The sequence below is a fragment of the Meleagris gallopavo genome, chromosome 3 (genome assembly GCF_000146605.3).
Source record: "Meleagris gallopavo isolate NT-WF06-2002-E0010 breed Aviagen turkey brand Nicholas breeding stock chromosome 3, Turkey_5.1, whole genome shotgun sequence".
NCBI classification, from domain to species: Eukaryota; Metazoa; Chordata; class Aves; order Galliformes; family Phasianidae; genus Meleagris; species Meleagris gallopavo.
The window spans coordinates 43,514,549-43,530,495 of NC_015013.2; the positions used below are offsets into that span (position 1 = coordinate 43,514,549).

Here is a 15,947-nt window from a genome sequence, read left to right on the forward strand (position 1 = left end):
TTCCTGAGTATGTTTAAATAAGACATTCTATCAAAATCTGCGATCTATTCAAAACTGCAAAGGTCACTCATCTTATTTTCCATATTTGGTAACTTCTGTTTTGTCTCACTTAACCGGTTAAAAAGATGATGATGAGAAAAAAAAGAACAAAGTCTTAAGCAGTGATGATATACAATATTTTCTTCAGATTTTTTTTTTCACTGTAGTTTCTAAGAAGGATCTCCAGCTGAAAAATGGTCAGAATCTAATGAGGCAATATTGAAGCAATTTTGACATGTACTAACTTGACCAATTGGGAATAAAGCCAGCTGCCTACTATAGATATATGGCTATCAAAATATGTCCTGCCTTTAGAAAACAATCAGAAGGCTTGTTAGTCTAATCATTTACTAGGAGGAAGAAATAGAAGGAGGGAATTAAAAATAGATTATGTCACTTGTGAGATGGCAGAGCATCTTTTTTTCTACCCTTATTTCAATGGAACGTCTGTAAGATAACAGAAGACAGACAGACAGGCAGACAGGAAGGAAGGACGGAAGGAAGGAAGAAAGGAAGGACGGAAGGAAGGAAGGACGGAAGGAGTAAAAATCAGTCTCTATGCCTAGAGGTGAATGGGCCAGACAGGAAAGTCTATGATGAACTGTCATCTGCTAGCATAAGATTGTTTCCTGAGCTGGAACCATCCCAGGCAATGGGCTTTTACATTTTAACAGTATGTATTGTCAGTCTACGGTTCACTTATGATTAAAATATATATTTTTCCTCTTAGACTGTTCTAGATTTTCTTCAGTTTTAGCACCCAGTTCCTTGCTGTTAAGTACTTCTGTCTTTCCAGACAGTTCCTCTTTCCTTGGTATTTTTATCCTTTCTATATGAGACAGTCAGAGCCTCTCAAACTTGGCTTACTGCTGTTCTGACTGGAGTCAATATGTAGAGTGCTCCATGTTACAGCTTTTTGTTTGTTAAAGTCAGTGGATATAGCTGTTTTCCTGACAGGAGCTATGGAAAATCTGAACTGTTGTTTTTGGATTCATCTTTGTATGGAAATTTACAATTGCTTGCGTTTCTTGGCAACTGGAGCAGCAAGGAAGAAGCTCTCACATGCAGAAAATCTGCTGTGACCTTGTTTTGGAATTTAAAACAGAGTGACATAAACTTGGTCAGAAAAAAAAAGAAACAGGAGAAGAAAAGTAAAAAGAAGAACAAAATCATCAGCTTACATTCTGCACTGCTTCACAAGCAGTAAACACAATCTTTCCCACTGTAATGGTAATGTGAAAAAATCAAATAGGATAATAATTATTTTCCAACAATAATGCTGGTGTTGATTTGCAGTCAGCACAGCCTATGCCAACATTGTGCCTAATTCAGCCATTTTTAAAGGTATTGAGCTCAAATTACAATCACTCTCATGTAGGCAGTTATATTTGCCCCTACACAACCTGACCTCAGCCCACTCAGCTCTGCCTGAGAGTGGAGCTATTAAGAATTCAGTGACTACCTCCAACACCATGATTCAGATTCTCAAGGAAGCCTCCCTCGGAGAAAGGGAGAGCTTGCTTTCAAGTGCCTTTCCACTCTGGTTTCAAAAGTGTTGTTCACATTAAAATGGAATTATGTCTAAAATGAGGGGAACAAAGCAAATTAAATCAAACCTGTAGTTCAGGAGCTTGGTCTCACAATCATAAATTTAACCTTATTTCTCTTATTTCCTGGTACAATGAACATTCTACTCATAAGAATAATACACTGCACTTTTTCCTTTTGTGCAAACTCAGAAAATCTTGCTAGTTGAACTAACCCTTGATAACACAGAATGAAAAATCTTCCTTTTTTTTTTTTAAGAAACTGCCCAATGAAGGAATATAGAATTTTATTGCTATGACTGTTATATCTGTACCTTATGTTATCTCCTATCAGTTTGAGATTATTCAGAGAGGAACACAGTGTTTTTCGTTACTTCTGATAGTGACTGAGATGTTGACAACAGACCCCCCCAAATTTTTTTTGTAATAAGTTTCTGTGAGAGAATGAGAAAATCATCATAGCTGCCTCGATGAATAAGCAATGCACAGCAGCAAGAAATTGCATTCTTTCCTCAGAGGAGACCAGGAGGGTTCAAGAAATCTGCTCTGCCAGGAGCTTGGTGCTACTTGTTCCAGAGCTAACTTGGTGACCTTCCCATGCAATTCCATCTTTCCTGAGGAATTTGATATCCAGGCACCAGTTTTTCAGTACCAGTGATCTCAAGCCTCTTGTGGAACAAAAGGACAGATATGAGTGTTGGGGCCCTGACCACAGTAGGAGGCTCTGCAGCCTCTTTGCCCACCACCCAAGTGGTTCATTTGTTTGCGCTAAAGGCCAGCTCTGATATAGCTTAGCCATCTAATCTAGGGCTGAACTGCTATGAAAAGAGTTGTGTGGAAAACTGGAATAACTCTCTTCAAAAACATTCCCCTCCTTAACTTGGGAGTTGCATTAAAGGCCCTTGGTCTTTACCTGAGCTATCTGTAGGTAGGTCTGTACCACTCTGATGCCTTGGTGGTTCTGACCCTGTCTGACTCACTTGGTTTTCCAGCTTGACTTCAGTCTTGCCTTGTCCCTGCAGGTTTTTCTCCGCCAGTCTGCACTCTTGGCAGGTTTGGCTTAATATCTCAGAACTAGCTGTGTGCTTTATGTTTGATACTGAGGGGCTATGCCTCACCGATGTGGATAGCACAGAGAAGAAACCTGACAGAGGAATTTTAGGAGCTCAAGTCTCAGCTTTGCTGGAAATAAACTTAGATTTTAAACATCCACTGTTGTAAGTTTTGTCGAAGCCAACATTATTTGGTTGTGTCTGAAGAAGGAGAGAAAGATAGATGTGTATGTGAGAAGCAGGAGCCATGGGCTGAGGAAGTCTGGAAATGAATTCAAATTGGATTAACTTAAGGAATGCAAACTAATGCATTGGAGAAAATAATCCTACCTATACTTGCACAGAGATAGATTCGTCATTACCTATTATGACTGGGAAAGAAATCCTGCAGTCTCTGCATTTAGCTCTTTGAAAACATCAGTGGAAAGAAAAGAGCAAATCAAATGACAGAAATTACTGAGAAAGGACGAAGTAGCAAAATAGGAAACGTTGCTATGCTCCAGCATCAATCCATGAATAGTGTGTGCAGATTTAGTTCCTTTACCTCTAAGAAGATGGAGTATAACTTAAACAAGAAATAATAATGGAACAAACAAACAAAAAACAGAAAAAGGATGATCTCTTTCTTGCAATAGTCTTGATATGGTAGCAAACATTTACATGATTTTTTCAGTGCCCCAGACATTCTTATTAACAATTTCAACCCCTTTGAAGCTAGCTGTGAGCATAATTCTGTGTTGGGTTTTCAGCACTTTGGGTTTTTCTCTGCAGGCGTTTAGACAGAGGTCCTTACAGTACTCTTGAGGCAGTTTTGACAGTTTTGCCTATTCATGATTAGTGCTTATTTTAGACAAAAATACATCAAACATATAGCTAGGAAATGGTTGCAACTATCTGTGCAGTGTCAGCCAAACAAATAAACTTTCCATTTTTTCTTTTGTTTTGCTAGCCAAAGAGTCACACAAACTTTTATGTCCCATATGGACCTCTCTCACGCAGATGAGAAAAGGGAGCTGTTTGAATTACCACAGATATGGACCATGACTGAAAAGACAAACCTTTCAGTCATGTGGATTTTCTGATTTTATTGCAAGATAAATATATTCCTTCTACTTCCTCAGCACTGGTGCAGCCATACATGGAGTACTGGTTCCAGTTCTGGGTTCCCAGTACAAGAGAGGTATGAACTTAATGAACAGAATCCATTGAAGTGCCACAGAGATAATGGGAACTGGAACATGCCTACTACAAGGAGAGGCTGAAAGAGCTGGGACAGTTCGGGCTGGAGAAGAGGAGACTTAAGGGAATCTCATCAATGTCTGTAAGTACCTGAAGAAAGGTGCAAGGAAGGCAGAGCCAAGCTTCTTTCAGTAGTGCCCAGTACCAGGACAAGAGGCACATCTGAACAGCAGGCAGCAGTTCTGTGCTGTGCAGGTGACGGAGCACTGGCACAGGCTGCCCAGAGGCTGTGGGGTCTCCTCCTTGGAGGTGTCCAGAGCTGCCTGGCTTTGGGCCTGGGCACCCTGCTCTGGGTGGCCCTGCTGCAGCGGGGCTGGGACTGGGGGCCCTGCCTGCCTCAGCAATGCTGAGATTCTGTGATAATCTAGCTAATGCATTCATTCACTTTACAAATATTTCAAGTAAATACAGACAAATAATAGTTATTCCTTTTTTAAAAAATCAAATATTTTACACACTTCCAAATCAGAAGCCACTGTTTGACCTCACAAATTTGTAACAAGGTAAGTTCTTTTCCTTTTAAAATTTAGAATAATTCCAATTTATACAAGAAAGAGAGAGAGAAGAGTCTATCCCCATGTTTCCAGCTGGAGATCTTTATATTCAAATTGCCTTTCTAGATTTCTTTTTCTCTTTCTGTACATTTATTTGCAATAGTTGCAATTGTAATCATTATAAGTGTTTTCACAGTATTGAGGAAGCTTCAAGTAGTGAAGCTACTAAGAAAAAAGGCTAGTTCCCCTTTCCAATGTTCAACCCCAAGCCATGCCACTAAACAGGCCAGATTTTTCACCTGCTGTCATGTTCCATTGCACATTCCAAAGAAATCTAGCATTAGAAAATGGGAGCTGATACCTCTGGCAGTCAGAAATCAAGTAGGCTTTAAATGTTTTAGGAAAATTATTTTGTGGAGACAGTACTTTAGAAAGTGTGATAATACTACATGTTGCAGAATCCTCCTTTGTTATCTATCACTTTGTCAAGTGTTTCTATAAGTGGCTCCTATGTTACAACAAACTTGAAACTGTAACAAAAATGGGAATAACTGTGTTCACATCAGAGATTTTGCCAAATCGGTTTTGCATGACCTATTAATACATTTCATACTTTGCTGATAGACTACAGAGCACACCTCCTTCCTTTGGGAATGTCATCACTCAGCAAAATGCTAAAAACAACTTCAGAGAGGATCTAGCATCACTAGTACTGTATGATTATTTCCTCTGTATGTATATGTTTGTGACAGTTTTGACAGCTGCTCTGGAAAATCTACTGTACGTTTTCCCTTGATATTTCCCCCCTATCGTTGTCTAAAACAATGAGTTTTGGACAAAATTAGGTCCATGAAGGGCAATAGCTGTGTGGGTTCAGCTGAGATAAGACAGAAAAAGTTTTCTTCTGCTTGCTGCTACTGGCACTGAAGCTGCCAAATCCCACTCCCTCTGCAGCAAATGGCCCCAGCCGTTGTCAAGCACTGGGGGTCACTGAGTTTGGCTTTGTGAATTAGAGCAGTGCAAATCCAACAGCACTCAAATAAACAGCAAAGACTGAGGGGCAGGGCCATAAAAAATCTGATATCTGCTGACCTGCTTATGTTCAAATTACAGAAATAGATATCACTGGATGTGCGAAAAAAATTTCCCTTTGTGCAAAGGGTTCAAGAGGGAATTCAATCCTCTTTCTGAGGGACAATTTCACGCAGTTCCTGGTGAGACAGAGATAAAGATTGAGGCTCAAAATAATTACAACACAGTTTTAGAAAAATTGAATTGGAGGCAAGGTAACTGAAAAGGTCTTTTTTGTAAGCAGTAGAAATATATCCCTAAAATTGAAAGAAAAATATTGCTGGTCTGAAATTGGTCTGTATTTTTAAATAGAGTTTAAATAGGACGGATCTGAACTGATAGAAGTACATAAAAAATAAACCTAAAAATAGCCGGCCACTATTAACAGCTGCCAAACATGCCTTGGAATTCTGATATAATTCAGTGTGGTCTAGTACGGACCCTGTACTGCGAATCACAGCCCTCAGGTGCCAAGGTAATAATGAGATCCATCAGAAACTGTGCAAAAATTAAAAATCAGATGATACCATGGGCACACTGAGCAGATATAGAATTAAGAACACTTGGAGGACTCCATCTGAGGATACTCTCTAGTGAGCTCTCAAGTGAGAGGTATTCGTCCTCTTTTGTCCCCTGGGCTCCTCTCCACACAGCCCTGTGATCCTGGGTGCTGGGGGGGCTTGAACTAGCAGAGTTCTGGGAATCTGCTGGCAGGCATGTTCCCCGAAGTTAGATTTGCTCAGCATCAAAGGAATAGGTTTGGTCTTCTCTCAGAACTGAAGTGTGTTTTAGTTACTACTTGTGTTTCAGCATAGCCAGGAGAAGAAGTTGAGACCAAGGCCCCAGCAGTGGTGGACTCCTCCTCTTCTGGATCAGCAACATTCAACACAAAGCAATATGCTTCATGCTTCCAAAGATGATACAAGGTCCTGGATCCTCTGAATCCTGCTTGTGCCTCCTTGAGAACCTTTCATTGCAGTTGAGTCTAGATTAATGAACGTGTCAAATGTCAGTGTCTCTTGTCCAAGTGTATTGACTAGGGATATGATTCAAATGCCTAGACAAGGATATCTGCACAGCCATTTGGTCATAGGCATGTACTTACCTAGATCCAGCTGAGGAGGCCAGGACACATCTAACTGCTCACAGAGGTTCTGTGTGCCATATCTTCCAGCCTTGTGTGCTTCTTGGACTTCTGAAGGGATTTCAGATGGTAATAAATGCCTGTGTGTGAGCAGCTGAATTAAGTCCCAGCCCAAGTACATCCTGCCTGGTCTCTGGTGGGATGTTTGCCTTGCAGCAGGCCACAAATTCCACGTGAACTGAGTAACAGAATGTCAAATGAGAATCTCAAATGACACAGGCTCCCTAAGATTTAGGAAACTGAATCAATTTTTTAATCACCTTTATGACAATGGTGCCACAGAGAGCTGCCTTGTCATAGACACCTACAGTGTACGCACCTAAATTTAGGTGTCTGAATCATGTCTTATAAATGCAGTTTAATCACAGCACCAAGGCTGCTTTCTTTTTCTGGGTTGTAGCATCCATGACCCAGTTGAGTTCAAGATCTTAAGGAATATGGGCCTGGCAATAAACAGTCAGGACCCTGAACTTCAGAAGAGGGATATTCCAGCTGTTTAAGGAATTATTAGATGGAATCCCCTGGGAAACTGTCCTTAAGGACATAGAAACAGAACAGAACTGGTAGCTCTTTAAGGATGGCTTTCTGAGAGCATAAGAACTCTCCATCCACCATCAGAAAAAAATCAAGCAGAGGAGGCAGGATACTGGCATGGCTGAACAAGGACCTGCTGGTCAGACTGAGGGATAAGAAAGAAAAGTACAGGTATGAGTGGCCTGGGGAGAATTCAGGGATTCATCCTGGACTTCTGGAGATGGGATCAGAAAAGTCGAGGTGGAGTTGAAACAAAATTTGGCAAGGGATGTGAAAAAACAACAAGAAGGGAAAAAACAACAAGAAGGGAAAAAACAACAAGAAGGGATTCTGTAGGTACATTGGTCAGAAGACAGACAAAGGAGAACATAACCCTTCTGACAAGTTGGGAGGGAGAACTGGCTTCAACCGGCATGGAAAAGGCTCTCTAAATTGGAGAGATATGGACTTGAAAGCTGAAATATTAGGTGAATAAAGAATTGCTTGGATGGTCACAGCCAATGGCTCTATGTCTAGGCAGAGGCCAGTCATGCGTGATATCCCCCATGGGTCTGCTTTGGGACCAGTGCTCTCCAACATCTTTACCAATGATTAGATAGTGGGATCGAGTGTACCCTCAGCAAGTTTGCTGATGACACAAGCTCACGGTGCTGCTGATAAAATAGAAGGAAGGGACACCAACCAGAGGAACCTGCACTGCATGAAAAGTGGGCCAGTGAGAACCTAATGAGGTTCAACAAGGCCATGTTCAAGGTGTTGCATTCAGATCAGGCAATCCCAGATATGAGAACAGAGTAGGAGAAGAACTCGTTGAGAGCAGCCCAACAGAGAAGGACTTGGGAATTCTGGTCGATGAAAAGCTAGACATGAGCCAGCAGTGTGCACCTGCAACCTGGAAGGCCAGCAGCAACTGAGCTGCATCAAAAGAGGGGCGGCCAGCCAGCATAGGGAGGGAATTGTCCCTCTCTCCCTCCTGATGTCCCATCTGGAGTACTGCAGCCAAGTCTGAGGCCCACAGCATGAGAAGGATGCAGACCTGTTGGAGTGGGCCCAGAGGAGGGCTGCAAAGATGCTCAGAGTGCTGGAGCATCTCTCCTATGAAAAAAGACCAAGAGAGCTGGATTTGTTCTGTCTGGAGATGATTCTTCAGTCTAAACAATTCACTATACAGCACCAATGTTACACGAATCATGCAAAGCTCCAGGTTAACTCCTTGGTATAGTACTCTGCATGAGATCTGCATATATATCCACATGTAAAAGCGTTCAAAATAGTACAAGAGCTAGTATGAGCAATGCTAGTTGCAATCAAAGAAATTCAGGAAATATTTCTGGTTGTTAAAAAAAAAAAAAAGAGCCTTTTCCTGGCATTGTTTCACACAGTTTATGAAACAAATGAATAGGAACACCTTCATATAACTCTCTTGCAGTATAGTACTGTGTTGAAACAAGGGCTGTTGCATACATTTCTTCTAACTTCTAGAAAGTTTTTTTTGAAGGTACTTAGCATAATTATTCTCATGTGACTCAAGTGCGTACCAGACCTGGCAAGCTGTATCTCCTTCCTCAGAGATTTGCTGGGCAGACACATATTGAATCTTGAGTTATTCTCTGCTATTAATGTGCAGCTTGTGGCTGCAATACCCTATTTCAGCTTAAAGCTGTAGGCAGTGCTTCACAGAACTTTTATTTCTGCTGCTGGAGCTACTCATTTCTCACTGATGGAAAGGGCACTCAAGGCACCAAGAACTCATCTGCCACTGCTGGAGGGGAAAGGCCCATAAAAGGCCCACTTCCTAGCATCAGGAGCTTTAATTTTCACATCATAGTCTAGCTGGCAAAAATACAGCTTGCTCCCGCATGGTATCTCACAGGAGCTGCCCCTCTGCCTCTGAGTCCTCCAGGTATAAGGTCCTCAAAATCCAGATCTATCATATCTGGCAGCTGGTCTGACACCTACCTCTAAAATTGATTGTGACTTCCAGGAATAGCTGCAAGTGGATGTCAGGTACCAGGATGCTGCCCAAGATGGAGAAGGCCAGCAGTAATGAGGCAGGGACTGTCTGCCAACAACAGCTGTAAGATGAACTCTGCAGCATCCAGTTAAGGTGTGGCCAAAAGTCTTCGTAGCAGCTTTGTGCTGATGGAGGAAGCAGTGCAAGTCCTTGGTGTAGGATGGGATCTAGCCCTTTCTGTGGACTTTTCCAGATGTAAAAAATAATGCTGCCCCAGTGAAAGGATTGCATAGTTAATTATATTTTTTGCTAGTCTGAGTTAACTGTATCTCCACCCTCTTTCAGTTTTCTTAAGTATTCCCCAATTATGAGTTCACAAATGCACACCAGCAAGATGTGAACTACTTCATATAAACCAAGGCTTTACCTCAACTGAGATTAAGAGTAAATTCTGGAAAAGGCTGGTTATGTCCCTGTTGCTGCTTAGTGTGAAGTACTTGAAGGTTGCAACTGTTGAAAGTAACATAAAGTCATTGGAAACTGTTCTTGAAATGGTTAGAAAATGACAAGCAATAATCAGCAGGAGAAGGCATTTTGTAATATTTGTGCTATTTTGCTACAGACATTCCCATGAGCTTGGAGGAACGTGAAAGACCACTGGCACCACTGGCTCAGTGTGCCTCAGAACTTTAGCACATTTTTTTCTTTAATTAAGAGCCTTGTAATGCTTTAAGACTGCTACTGGAGCTCTTTTTATTACAGCAAGAAAATGCCTCTTCCCTGAAGAACTTACAATTTACATAAGATGACAAATGTTGTACATTTGCTGTGTGTTTTCTCTAAATGTACAATCTGTTGCAAATTTAGAATGGCTCAGTAGATGGGGCTGGAATTATTTCCCAGTAAGTGAAAAGCCCAGTCAGGCTCCATATATTCAGCCAGCAAAATATTTGTGGGAAACCCTATTTTTAAGAGGGTTCTTCAAGAGGCGCTTGGAATTACTTGTGCTGCTGTGCAGATGACTGTCACAGAACATGGCTTAATGTATTTTTCACACAGATTTTGGAAGATTTCTATCAGCCCCTTGACTATGAGCGATTTCTGAACTACAAATGAGCTTACAGGGATAGTGAAGAAATTATAACCAGCAGCTGTCTTGTTAGTGGTTACATAATTGGTCCTTAGCTGCTACACTAACTTTGTGCACAAAGTCAAAGGACAGATGTAAAATGCAGTCCTCACAGTTTCACATTCAATCAGTTTGTTTTCAAAATTAACAAACACTTTATGAAGAAACTTTTTTAAAACGTACTTTCAAAGCCAACTGAGCTATCCAGGAGCTGATGTGTCTCTGGCAAAAAGATTTCCAAATTCCATAGCATGAGTGATGTGCTGCATCTGCTCTGGGATCACTCTTTTAAGAGAGAATTGGTGTTGATACACTTTGCTTGCTCTAGTGTTACAATGAAGCCCGTTTGCTCTCGCATTATACCTTGCAAAGAAATGTGACCTTCTATGTCCTTTACTTTCTGGTAGGAATTAGCTTCTGTCTCTTTTTCTTCCAAGTTCCATGAAAACTTGAACACTTCAGTATTATGAGAGCTGTCAGACAGTGTTTTTGCAGGTATATTTTTAAGTCCAGTTTAAATGACAGAGTGCTCATTTAGACCTTGAGGAAATCTTAGGCCACATTAGGTTTCAAAAGCCAGTAAGGCCACTGAAATACTTTAATGTATTCAGTCCAAATTTTGGAAATCATCCTCTAAAAATATAAGTGAGGACCACTGTGACCAGAGGCAGGCTGAAGCAATTGACCAAATCCTTTCCCAGAGCTTTTCTTCCTTACTCAGATTCTTCTGGGGACAATTCTGCATCTTTGTCTCATATCTCTGAAAACAAACATGCTCTTAAAGTATGTAACATTGTAAACTTTAGCATAACTGATTATGGGAAACTCACAGGAAAATTTTATATTTGCCTTTACAGGGCTGTTTGCCAAAAATCAGCAAGCATTTTAAGATGAGTATGTAAGAGCCAGAAATCCTCCAAATAAGCATGCTCTTATACACACATTGAGATAAGCCCAGAATAGCTATTAAAAATCTGCTTTTGTCAGTTATGGTTCTAAACCACATCTTTCAATTATTACTGAAGTAAAAAAACACAACAAAACAATGGCATTCCTGAAATAGGGCTTTTGGATAAACTTTCGACATCCAGGATTACATGATTTAGCCTCTAATTTCCAACATCTGCTTTAGATTGACCAGCAAATATATCAATACCAATTATCCTGGGGCTTAGCAGCTAAATCATAACTGTGAATCTTGATTTCATGGCTCTTAGCCTCCAATTTCTGAGCTGTTATTAACAACACACTTAGTTCTAGTTAATAAAACTTGGTGTTTTATTAAGTTTAAGACATATGCAGATTTGCAACAATCTTGTTATTTTCTTCCTGACTTCCTTCAGATGGATTATAGTACAATTTGCATTGCTTTGCCCATCAGTGGGTGAAATTTTTTGTTAGTCACCCAAGTGAAAACTAGCGCAGAAATCTCTACATGAAGTTGACAGTGGGAAAAGATACTGCATGCAAGAAAAAGAACATGTGCTTTTAAGAACATTACTGATGATGTTGACACCTCTTCCAAAGCCCAAACTACTTCTGGGGAGCAGGACTTACCTTTGCCTACTGCTTCTCTCCATCACATCCTTTTCCTGTGATGGACTGTCAGGCACCTCACAGCTCTGCTGGCAAAAGGGGCAATAGCACGCACAAGGGCACAATGACTTTGGTGTCAGCAATAGCATTCAACAAAGACTGGAGGCATGATAAAACAATAAGGTTCATGGCTTTTTGCCAGCTGGCAAATATAAGATTTTGTAGGACTTGATCTGTAGGATGAATGTGGAACTAAACAAAACATCTCTCTCCCCTGTCCTTAGCTAGATGAAGACCAATATTTGAACAGTTCAGTTAGTGCAAAATGTCTTAATAGGAGTTAAAAGTAATAATGTTTTTGTTTTCCTGTTCAACCAGGTCTGTTATTTCAGAGGTGTGGTTATTATCTACTGAAATATTGTGGACCTGACCTATCAGGGAATGTAAAGTTGATCTTTTGCCTGTTAATACATTAAGTTCCTGTTCCAGTTTTTCAATACAATCTTTCAATAGCTGATTTTTACTTTTTAAGGTGTCAGCTCTTATCTCAGCTTGATTTAAGGCATTTAACAGTGGTCATGCCAGTGTGGAGGCAGCTAGCTGCCTTTATTTTGTAGTTAGGATGTCTCTGTCTAATCCTTGAAAGTCACTATGAGGAAAAGAAAAATATTTCCCATAGTAAGTAGGGGACCCTATTTCTCAACTATGGTTGCTAATGGATAATAAGGAAAATTCAGAAACCCTGGGATCTGTCCAGAGATCATTTTATTTAAGAGGATGATCTTCTCCTCTCTGACCCATTTATAGAAATTCCACAGAAAGGACATAAGTATATTTAGCCTGCCTGGCTCACCAAGCATACAATCAATGAATGTACAGATGTTATAGTTATGAGGTATAACTGAGAGCTTGGCTATGCAGTTATTACACCAAAACAGAGAAGATAGGACACTTACCTGTATCCTGGGCTCACTTACCAAGCTCCAGCAAAGTAGATCTCCAGAAAAGATCCTTCCCCTCTGGCAGACAGCTCTTAAATGGGTCCAGGAGAGGTGGAGTCAGGCTCCACCCCTTCCGACAGCACAGGAGAATTGCCTTCACCTGTGCTCCGTGGCTGACTCACTGCTTTCCTCAGGTGGTCAATCAGAGGTTCAGGCCATGATTCAGTGGTTCCCATACAGCTTGCAAGGAGGAGATCCTCCAGTTCACATTGAAGTTCTGTAACATGTATTATTTCTACTGACTTTCTTCATATAGAAACTGCAGCTCCCAACTTGTAAATTCTGTTTCTCAGAGGTAGCCCTTGGATGTGTAGGAGGGCATAAGCACCAGAAGCATACTCAAGAACCAGGAGTCACATCCCTGTCCCCCATATGGCTAGTGATGAAAGAAGCTATTTAGGACTTTTCCTGCTGTCAGAAGTGTCATGGACTATAGGTTCAAATTTTGTTTTCCATCAGTCCTCAGGCCCATGTTTAAAAAACTCTCATTGGTGATGTGTATGATGAATGCTGCTCCCATGCTTCTCTAAGTGGTTGATTCCAGGTCAACAGTTCCAAGAGCTGAGGGAGTTCAAATTTCCTGAGAAGAGAAAAATACAATCCATACAATCCATGAAGGTAGAAAGATTGGGTTATGGACCAAATCCTCATCTGGATGAAGTAATCTGCTCAGATATAAGCATTTTTACATATGGAGGAACTGTAGCTAGGGGCAGAAATAATCCACATGTTTAATTTAACTTTATGCTATGTCACAATTCCAATTTTGCAGAAGATCATGTATCTTCATGATATCTGCCTAGAAAATTAAAAGAAAAATATTTTAACTCATTTTTTTTTTATATGCAATGTTGCATACTAAGACCTTGCTTTTCTCTAAAGCATAGAAAAAAAGAAGGAAAGTATAATTAGATGTCACACAGTTGTGATTGTTTCTAATTCATTGGACAGATTAGTTGTCAGCAGGATAAATGAATAATCCATAGACAACTCATATTACCATATTTATGTGCGTGGGATTTCTAAAAAAAAACAGTCAATAAAAATGAAATTGAAAATGAAAATATTGCTGCGGGACAATATTACAAATGCATGCTACAAGTGAAAATAAGATGTCATAAAAAGTGAAATGTGAAGGCTTTTAGGTCTTCCTAGTATTGTTTATAAGTTATATTGTTTATATGCCAAGTATCAGCTCAGCATATACAGCATGCTCTCTAATTTAATCTGGTTTTTATTTAGACATGAGATGAGTGATATAGGTATAAAATGAGTAGATCTTAAATAAATATATATATACTAATTTTAGTAGCAATGGAGAAAACAGTTTGTTTTGCTTAAGCAAGATGCACAGTCTGGAATAGATGTGGGCATTTATACAAGGCATTTTGAAAAAAAAAGGTTCCATCTCCTCAACAGGGAGGACATTATTTTTAGAAATCAGGAAGGAGAAGAGGAGATGATCTAGTTATCTAACAAGATATAACTAAGAGATTTTGGGGAGATAAATGATGAGCCAACCTGATCAGAAGGGAATAATGTTCCCATGTTAGATCAATAGGAATTCTCCCCATTTCCCCCCAGTGACATGAAGGAATGACAAGTAAAACTTACACAGTGCCACATGGGATATACTGTGTACATCACATTTCTTTGACCAGATTTTCTCTTCCTGTTCCCAGCGAGTTTGCTTTACTTACCGCACCAAAAGGTTAGGCCAATCTGGGAGGCCTGTGATGATGCACCACACAAAATACCAACTACTCAGAAATATCAGAAGTTGGGAAAGAACTGCTGAATTGGTGTTTGTGTTGAAGACTGAAGACTAAGAAGACTTAAATGTGGGAAGGGTGTGGTGCTTCACAGACATGGAAAATACCAAACAATTTCCAAATACCCATCAGTCCATGTAAGCACCTCTGTAACTTATTGGCCACCTAATCATGGTGCTGAGCTCATAGGAAGCAGCATGAAGCTGTGATCTGGAGGAAAAGGTGTAGGAAGTCTGTATGCAAAACCCATAGTCAATAAAACAGCTCTAAAAACACCCTGGGGTTAACATCCCTCTGCATGGATGAATCTTCAGACACTAACAGAATTTCTAGGGGCACTTGTAGCAAGGAGTCTTGCAACCGTAATGCTGAATTAACTTGCTTCAAAACCTTATGTCCTTTACATTAAGAGTACTGTCTGCTCTAAACGCAGCAGGCCTAAGGCTGAACCCACTCAGAGATGGACAAATCAGGAGCACTGCCAGCAAGAGCCACAGAATTTCGTTAATGAAGAAGGAGTGAGTGACAGACTCTGTCCTGGATGCATCCTGTGAGCAGAGCATGTGACCCATATTTGAGGCTTATTCTGTAATGGTAAAAGGCTTTTTGAAATCCATTTAAGTCTATTAGTGCTCCCAGAAAATTGTGCACTCACTCATTTTCTCAAAATAAATATCCTGGACTTAATGGAGCATAGTGTCCTTTTACTACCAGTACCCAAGAACTCCAATTATGCATTATTAAGCTATTAAACGGAACTGAATGAAAAGAACTGGCACTTACTGGCAAGATCACTCTTCTAAAATGCTCTGTAATAAGCTATGGAAAAATTAGCAAGCAGTTATAAAACTACCATCTCCTACCAGCTGCTATCTTTTGGCTTTATCTAACAGTTAGAACATATTATTTATGAACACATCTTATGCATGCACACATATACACAGAGGGACACACATACAGAGGTCTACCTGTGCTATCACACACTGAGCCAACTGGGGATTTCAGCCAGCCAGCTCACACTCCTGATCATGTTTTAGGCTTGCTCTCGTGAAGACAGCATGTCCTCTGGAAGACTGCGAAATTCACACTAAAATCAGATTGTGTGTAGGGTTCTACAGACTTCAGAATATAAAGCAAAAACCTCCCTGAGCCCCCGAAGAGCTGACAATGTATTTCGATAACAAATTAATCAACACTGGAGCTTCTATCTGTTGCATGTAGGGAGTATGAAAAGGGGGAAAATCAGACATGATAAAATTTTTTCACTCTGGTAAGGTAATATGATCCATAAACTCAGGAATTCCAAGTAAAAAAGCTGATGACAGCACAAAAGGCTTCAGGGAGGTGTAAACATCACAAAAGATCTCTAATGCCACATCTGCTGGAAAAAATCAGAAAATAACAAAGTTATTGCTGATTGCAGAGCTAGCCTATT

The 15,947-nt window shown here is 40.4% G+C and overlaps 1 long non-coding RNA gene across 1 annotated transcript; it reads right to left on the reverse strand.

Annotated features, from left to right (window-relative positions):
• Positions 1 to 7,052: 7,052 nt before the first annotated feature.
• On the reverse strand, positions 7,053 to 12,787 carry LOC109366729. Its single transcript, XR_002113264.2, has 3 exons — positions 12,696 to 12,787; positions 11,761 to 11,825; positions 7,053 to 10,963 (listed from the first exon to the last, which is right to left on the reverse strand). It is a non-coding gene; the product is annotated as an uncharacterized LOC109366729 (long non-coding RNA).
• Positions 12,788 to 15,947: the final 3,160 nt, after the last annotated feature.